This window comes from Peromyscus eremicus, chromosome 9 (assembly GCF_949786415.1).
Source record: "Peromyscus eremicus chromosome 9, PerEre_H2_v1, whole genome shotgun sequence".
In the NCBI taxonomy this organism is placed as follows: domain Eukaryota; kingdom Metazoa; phylum Chordata; class Mammalia; order Rodentia; family Cricetidae; genus Peromyscus; species Peromyscus eremicus.
In genome coordinates, this window is record NC_081425.1 from 68,221,709 (window position 1) to 68,234,633 (window position 12,925).

General features: G+C 39.6%; 1 protein-coding gene, 2 long non-coding RNA genes and 1 gene segment (V, D, J or C); 1 reads left to right on the forward strand and 3 right to left on the reverse strand.

Moving 5' to 3' along the window:
• The window catches only part of LOC131919447 (T cell receptor alpha chain MC.7.G5-like), a 653,930-nt gene that overhangs the window by 221,967 nt on the left and 419,038 nt on the right, over positions 1 to 12,925 (reverse strand). The window lies entirely within an intron of this gene.
• The window catches only part of LOC131919445 (T cell receptor delta constant-like), a 191,798-nt gene that overhangs the window by 142,152 nt on the left and 36,721 nt on the right, over positions 1 to 12,925 (reverse strand).
• The window catches only part of LOC131919450 (uncharacterized), a 44,115-nt gene that overhangs the window by 6,343 nt on the left and 24,847 nt on the right, over positions 1 to 12,925 (forward strand). The window lies entirely within an intron of this gene.
• Positions 11,148 to 12,925, reverse strand: part of LOC131919451 (uncharacterized) — a 32,728-nt gene continuing 30,950 nt past the window's right edge. Inside the window, exon 4 of the long non-coding RNA XR_009381253.1 lies at positions 11,148 to 11,288. This is a non-coding gene — a long non-coding RNA (uncharacterized LOC131919451). The remainder of the gene's footprint in view (positions 11,289 to 12,925) is intronic.

Sequence of the window (12,925 nt, forward strand, 5' to 3'; positions counted from 1 at the left end):
GTCAGAGCTGTCCTAAGCAGCTCAAGGTGTTGCCTGACTCCCCAAGTAGTTAGGATATCTTTCCCCAGAGTTGCAAAATTTACATTTTGGTGCCAAAACCTGGGACCAAACCCACAGAGTTGCAACAAATTTACTTACACAGGTGATCCTGCAGTGTGTAAGAAAACTGGCTAACATAGACTATCTAACAAAAATTCCACTTCTAGGCATGGGAAACCTTGCTTCCAGTTATTGGTCAGGGGGCTCCAATAGACTCCTAAAATAATACAGGCTTTTGCCATTGGTTTTGGTTGCCTCTAAGAACTCAAAGACAAGACTGTATCTCAGAAGATATCACACACTTTACATACAGGGCTTGGAGGATTTGAGCTGGATCTGACCTAGAAGCCTCCTCTCAAAGGACTAGCTCTCACAGTATCAGAAAGTGTCACATAGGTTGCTAAGGGTATAAAAGCAATAGTCTTTTCTAGCTGTAAAGTCTACAACTATAACAATGACTGGCTTGGCAAGATATCTCCGACATTGCAATAGTGACATTTATCTCTTGGGAGTAACCAATTACTGTTTAATTGGACTTAAGGCCCACTCAATAGGAAGGAATTTATGCCTGGTACTGTAAACCTAGCAAATTATCAATGGGGTTTCTGGGCTGGAACACTGTCATGTGCACAGTACTTTGATTTTCCTTTGTGTTTATCATGACACCAACTTTTCTGTTCTTCATTTCTAAGATGAGTGTAGCAAGGAACTAATGCCACCTGTAGGATTATTATATAATAATATATATAATAACCAGTATTAGGTGACCAAAACTGTAGACATTCTCCTTCCCCAGGGTCCAGACTTTGTTCCTTAGTTTTTGGCACTTACTCTGTTCTCAAGGACACCATCAAAAGCAGAATATCACCTTTATTGCAGCATTTCTACACAAATTAATGCACATTTTCTGGAGGGCATTCTAGACTAGGTACTTGAGGTTCCCCTCCTCCAGCCTCAGAATTAGGAAAAAGTTTCCTTTCAGTTATTATGTTCCCACATCTAGAAATTCTTCAGTTTACATCTTAGTTGAAGCTACCAAACAGCCAGTGAAACTTGCTGGGTCTTTGCCATTATTACTATAGCTAAAGTTTGCAAATGCCTCTGTTAGACAATTTTGGAATAAACATTAGTTTATCTAAGGATTCTTTCTTAATTGCAACTCCATTCCCAGTTCATCAGAGACCACAGAATTGCATATGTACTCATCATCACAGTGTTAATAGTGTTACTTGCAAAGGGAACCATCCACCATCTTTTAAATATAGTGCTCACATTACCATCTGGAAGCAGGCTCAATAGGCACTTAACTAAACAGGTAGAATGCTTGGCTAGGAAAAGAAAGATACAGAACCAGACAGCACCATCCAACTAGGATTCCCAGGAGTGGGGTCAGCTGGGAGAATAGATGCCCAATGATTTCTTGACTTCAGCCATCTGTGTTCCATTAAGTAGAGCAATTGTCTTCCACACCATATCTCTCAAAGATCCAAGGGTATGTGCCTTCTCTTTTCTAAGGGTAGCACTATAAACATCCTTGCTTTCTTCATATAACATCCTATTTCTCCACATATTATTTCAGCTCCTTTTTGTTGGTCTTCTTACAGTTTTCTCCACATATTATTTCAGCTCCTTTTTGTTGGTCTTCTTACAGTTTATCAATGTCCCTTCAAATATGTTTCAAATGTTAATTTCCTGTTAGAATTCTATTTTATTCAAGTAGTTTTCACTCAACTGTGATTACAGTTCATGACTCAGTGGTTTAGCCTTAGTGGTTAATTGCTTCCATCTTATAGTAATTTTATGCTTGTGAGATTCCTTTCCATCCTATACCTCATTCATTAGAAGTACCTCTTTTAAAAAAATACATGCCTTTTGTCCATGGTAATCGCTGATTGGATCTAGGTAGACATTAGATCATCAATTTGGACTGAGCTATAGAGTCAGTGGCTAGACTGTGCTGGTGTTTGTCAGTAGAGCTATAAAATCCTGTGGGTCTGAACCAGATTCATCCCTAAATGACAGCTCAGATATTGGGTTGAGTCTGGTTTCTCAAGAGGACAGCTCATTATACATTCGAGGAAGTGGGTTCAGAAAGAATAGCCAGTTAATAGTTTCTTTCCTCCTGTGAGATACAGCTGAATTTTGGGCAAAAACATTTCATAAAATTCCCTTTTTATAAAAATGTCCTTTTCCTTGAGCCTGTTTGCATAGCTATATGGAATGTGCAGTCAATTCAGAGTCCTTTTTCCATATGTTGCAACTGATTTTTGTAAACCTACACACACACACACACACACACACACACACACACACACATTTCACTTTGGCTGTTTTAATCCATCTTTTGGACTTGTTGAAATACTTTTCAGTCTATAACTCATGAAACATCTTGGATACCATTCTCAGCCACGTACTATTTTGTACTTGAGGAAGATAATTCATATGAATTATGCCAGATGACTGTGAGTGGGTCAGGATGAAGAATGAAACCTCATGGTATAGCAGTAGAAGGCTGCTCTAAATCAAATCTTTATATATAGTCTTTATGGTTCTTGGATCGAGCCTTGGGCCTTATTTATACTATACCTGAGCTATACTTTTAGGCCTTATGTTTGGCTGTTTTTCAGGTGATAATAACTAAGGCTTTGTGTCAAATGGCAAAGAGACAAGAAAACATAATTTGCAAAGTGAACTAAGTTTGAGTCTTACTAGACTGTGGGTTTTGGGAAGTTCCCTAGGTCTTCACTGTTTAAAGTCTTCCTCTCTGAAATAGGGACAATGATGCCAAACTCAGTTTTGTGATGAGGATCACAGAGAGTTAAAAATGTGTAGCGGTCAAGATTGAAGGCTTTGGGCTAACCCACTTGGATCTGTGAATCATCTTCTTTTGTCTTTTCAGCCAAGTAAGCTAACGTCTGTACTTTAGTTTTTTGGTTTTTTTTTTTAATCTTAAATATGGGATAATCACTGTACTTACTCCTTCCTGAGACTGTTGTGAAGACTGAAGTAATGTATAAAGCATTTAGAATATTTTTTAAATCTTTTTTTTTATTTTGTTGTGTGTGTGTGTGTGTGTGTGTGTGTGTGTGTGTGTGTGTGTGTAGAGGTCAGGGGACAACATTGAGATGTTGTTTGTGGCCTTCCACCTTATTTTTCAGACAGGGCTTCCCTTGTTTCTGCTGTGCTGTGTACTCCAGGTGTCTTAGGGTCTCTATTGCTGTGATAAAACACCATAACCAAAGGCAGGTTCAGGAGGAAAAGGTTTATTTAAGCTTACAGTTGCACAGCACAGTCCATCACTAAGAGAAGTCAGGGCAGGAACTCAAACCATAAAAGAAAAAAAAAAAGGCAGACATTGGAAATTTTGATAGATAAGTATTTTGCAGCTATTTCCTCCAAATTAAAACATTTCTTTCTGGAGGCAAACTCTCTAAGATTCAAGAAGTATGTTAGTTATTTTTCCTATTGCTGTGATACAATACAATACAATGCAATACAATACAATACAATGCAATGCAATGCAATGCAATGCAATGCAATGCAATATAAAACAACAGCAATGCACAAGAGAAAAGGCTGATTTTGGTACCCAGTTCAAGGTACACAGTCTATCATGGTGGAAAAGCCTTGGCAGCTTCATGATGCACAGTCAGCAAGCAGAGTGATGAATCCTAGTGTCCAGGTCACTTTCTCCCTTTCCAACGGTTCTCAACCTTCCTAATGCTGTGACCCTTTAATACAATTCCTCATGTTGTGGTGACCCCCAACCATAAAATTTTTTTTGTTGCTACTTCATAACTGTAATTTTGTTACTGTTATGAATCATAATGTAAATATCTGTTCTCTGATGGTGTTAGGAGATCCCTATGAAAGGGTCATTTGACCCTAAAGGGGTCATGACCCACAGGTTGAGAACCACCATCCCTTGTCCCTTTATTCATCCCAGGACCCCAGCTCTAGAATGGTACTACTCAAGATTAAGGTGGTTCTGTCTTCCCATCTTAATTAACCTAGTCTAGAGGGTCTCTCCCAGGCATGCCCAGAGGGGAACCTAATCTGAACAATCCCCCATAGGCATACCCAAAGGCCCTAGGTGATTATAGATCTCATCAAACTGACAGTCACTGTGCAATTCTGGCCAAGTTAACTGCTGCCTCAGAGCTTTAGTTTTTCTTTTTTCTGTTTCTTTTTTTTTTTTAGTTTATTAGTGGACATTTGTTGTACAAAGCAGCAGGTAAGCAAAGCTCACAAGTTTCTGAAAACTCCAGAAACTTACAGGATCAGCAAGCCCCGCCCCCAGGGTTAAATAAACAGTGACAATTGTTAGAAGGGACAGTTCAGCCCATTGGCCTACAATTGTGTGAGGAGTTCCAGATATGCACCTTTTGTGAGTCTATGCCCATGCCGGGTGAGCTTTTCAGTGATGCAGCTGCCTTTGAGACATCTCTGCTCCTGTACATCTCCACCCCCACTCCTGTAAGTACCCTAAAAAAACCCTCATTGGTTCACTGAAGCAGACATAGGGAGAATAATATCTGTGGCTTGTCATCAGTGTCTTATCTGGGGTCAATAGATGTTTGTTCAGGTCTCCCTAGCAGAAGTCATATAACAAAGAGGTCCTAAGGGACTGTCATGGAACCCTCAAGACGGCTCAGCAGGTAAAGAGACTTGCTGCATAAGCCTGACAACCTGAGTTTGGTCTTTGGAACCCATGGAAAAAGATGAACGTAATAGTATCCATCTATTTCCCCCGTGCTCACAGAGCAAGAAGGGGGAAGGCAGTGGATTGCCTGGGAGCTCCTAAGCCAGCTAGTCTGATGTTCTGGCTAGTTTTATGTCAACTTGACACAAGCTAGAGTCAGTTTAGAAGAGCAGTCTATGGGAAGGAGGGGGAGGAGAGAGTAATGAGAAATGAATATGGTCAAAGTCCATGATATATTTGAACAAAACTGTCGTCATGGAGCCTACTGCTTTGTACAGCAAATGCTCACTAATAAACTTTAAACAAGGAAAAACTAAAGCTCTGGACAGCAATTAACTTGGTCAAATTTGCACAGTTAGTAAGTAGTAGAGTAAGTAGACTGGCATCCAAGTCATTAGACATTAATTCCTAAGCATCTTGCAAGGTGCCCCCAAGGACAAGAGTTAGCACAACGGGGGTGGGGATGGGGCCCGGGAGGGACATTGTCTGAGACTCTTCCCTGACCTTGTCTTTCTTTAGTCAGGGAAGCCTCTATGCCTTTGGGCACTTGTAGATTTTTTTTTTTAAATCTTGTAATAGTGTGCCAACAGGACTGTCTGTGTTAGACAGAATGAGGTTCCTCAGATTGGTTTCCCAGTTTCAAAGCATACGTCATCTGGACCCTTGAGGGTTTTGTACAGCTCCCCACTGTGTCCTTGGCACTGTGTCTCTCAGAAGGCAGTAGCACACAGTGGAGTCTGATACCCGGACTAAGTATTTCACAATGGGTGAGATTTTTTTTCTTTAATGTTTTTGGCTTCAAAGTTTTTGCTGTCTTCCATCATCTCTGTCTTAAGAAACTGAGGAACATTGTTGGGATATTGAACATACCAGAAAAAGAGTGGGGTGCCCTTTTAGTGTATAACTGCATCCCGTAGTCACATCTGTTCCTTCTGACACAAGTTATTTGGCTTGTCTGTTTGACTGAATTGCCACTGGTTCCTCCTGCAAGGGAAAAATGCTTATTTTATAGGTTTGACCAGAATCATGTTATTTGGAGAAAGCTTTTAAGATTTTGAGACTATAAAAATTATTCTTATAAAATATACTCACCAAACATAAAGATGAGAGTTAGAGAATGTGGAGTGTTCATCACCAGGGCCTAGTCTGCCCTCAGGATCCTGCTGAGGCAATGCCGTGAAGGAATCACAGAGAGGCTCATGCATGCACTTGGACTTCTGTGTGGCTGGCACCTCCATGTGGCAAGTCAACAAATGGACTATAAAACACTCACCTGCTTCCAAACTCTACTGTTCTCTCTAGTGCTCATTCCTAAGAGACACTGACTGGAATTTGGCTTTCTTAGGCAGAAGAGCCAATAATATATCCTAATAAGCACAAGCATGTGACCTCTAGGACACATATTCATTGGCATTTACATATCATACCATGTCAGAATCTAGGCATGAAAGAGGTGTGTGTGTGTGTGTGTGTGTGTGTGTGTGTGTGTGTGTGTGTGTGTGTGTGCATGTTTTCTTTATCTTCTAACAATGTCCAAACAGGCCTGTGTCTGTGTAAGAGAAACTTCTCTGCTTGGGTAAGATAGACACCACCACATCTGGCTCATTCAGGTTCTTGATTCTGTGTTCTTTCTTTTTTCAGGTGTACCATCACAGTAGGCTCTTAGAACTGGAAAATGTTTTCTTCAAGAATGTAACTTTTCATTTAGACTAGAAGTCATACTGAGTATTTACAATATTTTTTAGGTTGCATATTGAGTAGCTCAGGATGAGTGGGTCTCATCTAGGAGAGGACTGGGAGAGGGTCTTGGAATAACAGAGAAGTTATGAGAAAGAATCCCATGATCATGTGCATAAGTGTGTGCATGTAACTTTCACTATTTTTACAGGTTGAAAATGGAATTTTTTTGTTTGTTTTTGTGTTTGTTTCTTAGTTTTTGAAGTACTGGAGATTGAACTGAGGGCCTTGTGCACACAAGGGAAGTGTTCTATCTCAGTGTTCAACTGCTCTTTCTCTATTAAGAAAGCCCTTTTTTTCTCCATATTTAAAAAATAGAATACAAAGAAAGAGGCTTTCCAATGGCATTGTCACAATCCTTTGTTTGGGCTGATTCTCCTGCTCTGCTTGACTCTTCTGTCCCCAGTATTCTCCTTCATGTCACAATATGTCACTCTCCTCATCCCCCTTCTTAAAAACGTCTTCCCCCTTCTCATAGTCTACTTTTTAGCTTTTATGATCTATATTCACACCCACATCCACATATATAAAAATTAGAAGCTGGGATTTACATATGAGAGACTAGCTGTAGTGTTTGTCTTTCTGAACCTGGGCTAACTCACTTAACACAATAATTTCCAGTTCCATTCATTTTCCTGATAATTTCATGATTTTCTTCATAGATGTCCTTGCTGCTGATGTTTTTTGAAGACAACAGAGAGCTGGATCTGGCTTTCTAATCCAGTCAATCTGTGTCTTTTAATTGGTGGGTTAAGACTTCTGTTTGAGAGGTGTTTACTATTGTTGTTTTGTTGAATGTAGTTTTGGTTGATTAGTAAATTGGTGGTTCTTTTCTTTTTTTCTCTTGGTATCCTTAGAGACTTACTAGTGTGCTGTGTTGAACATGATCGATTCTTTCTCTGTTCTTATTCATATTCTTGTTCATCCGTTCTTATCATAAAATGTACTTTCCTGTGTTCTTGTGGACAATGCTGTCTTTTCTTAGTTCTTTTTGTATCTTATACCTTTAAGACGTTCTGTGTACTGGCTTGGTTGCTGTGAACCATGTTAACTTGTGCTTGACTTGAAATTAACTTTTATCTCTATCAATTTGAAGAGATAATTTTGCTGAATATAGCAATCCCAGCTGACAATTATTTACTTTCAGGGTTTGAAAGATCATTCCATGATTCCCTGGCTTTTAGGGTTGCTGATGAAGAGGTGATGTTTCTGTATGTGAGTAAGCATTTTTGCCCAATAGCTTTTAGTATTCTTTGTTTTATAGTTTTGTTACCTTGACTTCTGTATGTTGTAGAGAAGTTGTTCTCTGGTCATATCTATTTGGTTGTGAATGTTTCTCCTGTTTGGATGCCTGTTTCTTTTGTAGGTTTGGGAAATTCTTGACTACAATTTCATTGAATAGATTGTCTAAGCCTTTATCTTAGCTCCTTCTTCTTAGTCAATGGAGTCTTAGGTTTCCTCTTTTGAGTGTGTCCTAGACTCTTTACAAGTTCTGGTCATGTTTGCTACGCTTTCTCTTTCCATGTGTCTGCATGTTGTCTTGTCTTGTCTTCCATCTCCAGAATTCATTCTTTTGCTTGGTCTTGTCTGCTGTTGATATTTATCTCTGGTGGGTTTTGTTTGTTTGTTCAATTGATGGATTGATTCTTGCATGAGTAGAATTTTTATTTGGTTGTTTTTCAGCATCTTAATTTACTTGTCGGATTTTTGTGATTTTATCCTCTTTGGTAACTTCCTTGTCTAGTTCCTGAATTGATTTCTTCTTTTTGAGTCTCTGCATGGTTATTGATCCTTTATAGAAGTAAGACTCTGGAGTCTTTTTCTGATTTCAGCTAGCTCATTGTCTTTGTTATTTTGGTATTGTGGAATTACAAGCTTTATGGGGTCATGGTGGAGTGCTAAATCAGGATTTTTATGTTCTTTTACTGTAATTTTCACATCTGTTGGGATATATATGTCCTTAAGTTTTTTGTTCCCAGTTTTTCCCTCTGTTTTTCCTTGTTTGTTTTATTTTACATGACTCCTCCTGGTTGAGAGGACCCAGCAGACACCATAACAGGATGCTCAGTCTTCTCTCAGAGATCAGGCCTCAATTTCAGTTTCCTGAGACTGAACTAGCAGTTTCTGAAAGAGCTGCAAACAAAGGACAATCAGTCTCCAACACCTCTGACAGCAAGGACAAGTAGACCTGGTACAATGTATGCAGTACCTGGCCAGAGCTGAGCCACAGTCAACAAGCTCAAGATAATAACCAAATAACAAATAATAACAAAGCCTGGGACTTGTTTAGGCCTACCCAAAAATGGAAAAGTTGTAGCCTTAGCCAACCCCTGACTAGCCCTGGCCAATTAGAATGTACCAATATGACTGTCACTTGCTTAAGCCAATCATATCTAAAGTGACCTAACTACCCTAGGACCTCCCCTTGGCTGTGCTTCAAAGGAGCCTGTGAGATCCTCTCAGGGTTGCCACCATTTTGCCTTTGTGTGGGATGGCTGGCCCCAGCATGCTGGAAACTTTCTTGAGATAATAAATGCTCCTGTTGATTGCATATGTTGATGGTGGTCTTTTGTGGGACTTCTCCAGGACCCTAACACTGGTAAGCTCTCATTGCCTCAATTCATGTTCAGGGAGAAAGTCTACTGTAGTAGCAACCATGATGGCTTGAAAATAGCCCTACTGCTAAGTGCAGAAGGCACTCTTGCCTGTCCCTGTGTCCCTGTGCAGCAGGAGGGCTCTGGTTGGGGAAATGGAGTTTATAGTTTAAAGCTATGTGTATCAATATTAGTAATATTTAGAGCTAAATGTATCAGTATTAGCAGTGAACTGAGGAGGGAAGGGGAAAGAGAGAAGGGAGATTAAGAAGGAATGTTCAAGGTATGAAATGTTCAAGGTAGGAAATGAAGTATAGATGATATTATATATTAGGCTTATGGAAGGAAGGGCAGACATGAAAAACTTTTCTAGTGACATGCAAGCTATAATCCAACTGAATAATTGGGGGGGGTGGTAACTGGGAGGAGTGGAGTAAGGGGAGGCTGTGGTCAGGGTGTATTGTATGAGAGAAGAATAAATAAAAAGGAAAAAATTTCTGTCTGAAATCTTCAGAATGAAAAAAAGGTACCAAAGCGTATATACAAAAAGGGAAAAAACTAAAAAGTAAATGAAAAATAAAAAATGAGAAAAAAAAAGTAAATCGGTGGCTGGAGAGACGGCTCAACAATTAAGAGCACATACTGCTCTTTCAGGAGACCCAAGTTTGATTCCTGGCACACAAATCCAGTAACACACTATTGTCTGTCACTCCAACTTCAGGGGACTTTGATGCCTTTAGCCTCTGCAGACCCCTGCACTCATGAGCATGATGCTCCCCCAGATATTCATTATACCCACATACACATAATTAAAAAATAAAACACATCTTTAAAAAAGTAAATTAAAGATTAAGATAACACACACTGAAATGAAGAAAGTGCTATGTGTGTGTGTGTGTGTGTGTGTGTGTGTGTGTGTGTGTGTGCTCAGCTCCCAGTTCTGCCCATTCCTGACTGGGATGTGGGGGAGGCGTTGAGACTTTTTCAGCTTCAGACTCCTTTCCACCCTGATTCTATCTTCCCAGCTGGACTGCTCATCTGTGGCCTGCACCAGAATACAGCCCACATTGCTCTTCCATTCCCAGCATCACCCCTTGCCTATCCACAGTGGTGAGCAGGATGGGATGGTGAGTGCTGCCAACCTCAACCTCTGTTCTGGTGCTGTAATTATGGCTTGCTGCGCCCCATTCTCCTCTCTGGGAATGCTGAGAGTTCAGCCTCTTATTTGATTTTCCAGCAGTGTGAGCTGACTCTTGCAGCATTCTCAGAGTTCTTGACTGCACTTCCCTGGTGGGACCCAGATCAGCGTGGGCAGCTCGGCATGTCTGTGCCTGCTCTAGAGAGTACCGGATCACTTCTTTATAAATCCCACTTTGTCTTAGTTCTGCAGACCTTTCTCTTATTTCTCCATTGGTGGCTTTTTATCTTGGCTTGGTTCCTTCTAAACTCCTGGTCTCACTGACACGGCCTCAGAGGTGCAGTTTCAGCTACACTTTCAAATTGTCTGTTTCATAGGCTGACCTCGGATCTGTGCTGCAGCCAGGCAGGACCTGACCTTGTCCTCTTCCTCAGCTCTGAGGTTTAACTTTTGTTGTTATTTCTCTGACTGTTAAAAATTTGTAAAACTTTTAATAAATTGGCCATTCTGACAAGTTTCATGAGTTGGTTATTTTTCTTCTGAGATGTAAATGTTTTACTATTGATATATAGGATGTTTTAGCTACAAGGGTGTTATCAGAATATCACACAGTGTACTTCATTATGAAATTTACATATATATATTACTTATATTGTATTTAACTCCCCATTACCCACACCTTTTCTGTATTCCCCTTTTATTCTCTATTAGTCATTTTATGCTTTCACATCAATTTTTGGTTTTAGATTCCAACTATAATTTTATGAGGAGTAATAGATTCTAAAATGCAGATAGAGAGAATAGTAAATATATACCAGAAATATAATTATTGTCATTGAGTATTATGTACTGTATACAGTTATACTCCTATGCCTGGCAGTGAAATCGATTTGCTTTTATCTGAATTACCCACAAACACACGAATATTGCTCATGGGAACTTGAAAATCATTTTAATTGGTTTATATTTACTGTACATAGTACTGAGTTTCATCAGGGCATTTTCATGCAAGTATTTAGATTTTGACCTTATTCTCCACATCTCTTCCCCTTTCCCTTCTCCTTTCTCTTCCTCTCTCCTGTTAGTGTCCTTCCCTTCTCTAGAGAGTTCCACATCTACTGTGTGTGTGTGTGTGTGTATGTATGTGTGTGTGTGTGTGATCCACAAATAAGAGAAAACATTAGATTTATCTTTCTAAGTCTGCCTTAACTTGCATAACATAATAATCTCCAGTTGCATCCATTTTCTGGCAGATAGCACACTTTTATTCTTCTTTATGACTGAATATAATTTTATTGTGTATATACCATATTTTCTTCATCCATTACTTTGGTTTTTATTCATTTGTTTATTTGGTTCTGATGCTTTTGAGATAGGGTCTCATGTAATCAAGGCTGAACTTAAACTTGCTGTATATCTGAGGATGACCTTGAACTCCTGATCCTATCGCTTCTGTGACACAGGCCTGTTCCATAATGACTTGCTCCAATTCTTTGTTGATGGACACTTAGGTTGATTCCATAACTCAGCTATTGTGAATGGTGCAGTAATAACCATCAATGCATAAGGATTTCTGTGATGTTGACTTAAAGTATTTCAGCTATAGACTAAGGATTGTACATCTGGGTCATGTGGTGGATTTCTTTTTAACTTCCATACTGATTTTCACACTGGCTAGACTAATTCACATTCCTATCAGCAGCATATAAGGGCTCACCTCTTTCTGCACCATTGCTAGCATTTTTAGCTATTTATTTTCTTATGATTGCCATTCTGAGTGGGGTAAAATAAAAAAGAAAAATTTCAGTTTCACTATAATCTTCTCAAGCCATTGTTATATGTATAGTTTGTCCTTGACTGAAATAGCATTATATGGTATGAACAAATATATTTTGTTTCAGAGCCTGAGAATTTAACTAGTGCACACACCCTTCTGTGGCTATTTTGTTAATTCTTTATATTTTCACTCTTTGCCTTAGAAGGGAAAACAAGGACCTGAATGAAAATCTCCATAATGCTAAGTGATTTTTAATAATGTAATTTCTCCTGTGGAGGTGTTACTGAAAATTTTGGGGAGTGTTGCCTGGTGTACCACATGTTATCGTGGAACTTGAGGTTCTGTCTCAGGATTCTTAGTTTCATTAACAAAGGAGTTTAAGAATGGACCCAGAAGGAAGCATGAGGACAACTTTATCAGTATTTAAAAGAAGCACCCCAGGGCAGGCAAGCTGCAAATCCCAGCAGCTGTCCAGAGGAGGAAGAAGAAGAAGAAGAAGAAGAAGAAGAAGAAGAAGAAGAAGAAGAAGAAGAAGAAGAAGAAGAAGAGGGAAAAACCATGTCATTTGTAAGCAGCCACATGGCCACATCTGTGAGCTTCAGAGAAAAAAGTGAGAAAGCTCACAGTGTCTGAGAAAGCATGAGAAGACTTTGGGAGGTACCCAGAAGAATGAAAAAGAGGCAAAAAGTAGAAAAAAAGACAAGTTAGACTTTCCCAAGCCATTCAGAAAAGTGAGCAGGCTTAGCCTACCTGCACGACCGCAGCTCCATAAGCAACATCTGGGCTGGGCTTTCCAGGAGAGAACAGTGCACACTATCTCTGAAAGGTCAGTGAGAAGGAAAAATGTACAAGAAGAGGACCTAAGACAGCACAGGCCTTTATCTTAGGGAAAAACCTACAGAGGGAGGTCTCTGTAAGAATCAAAGTCGCTGTTTGCA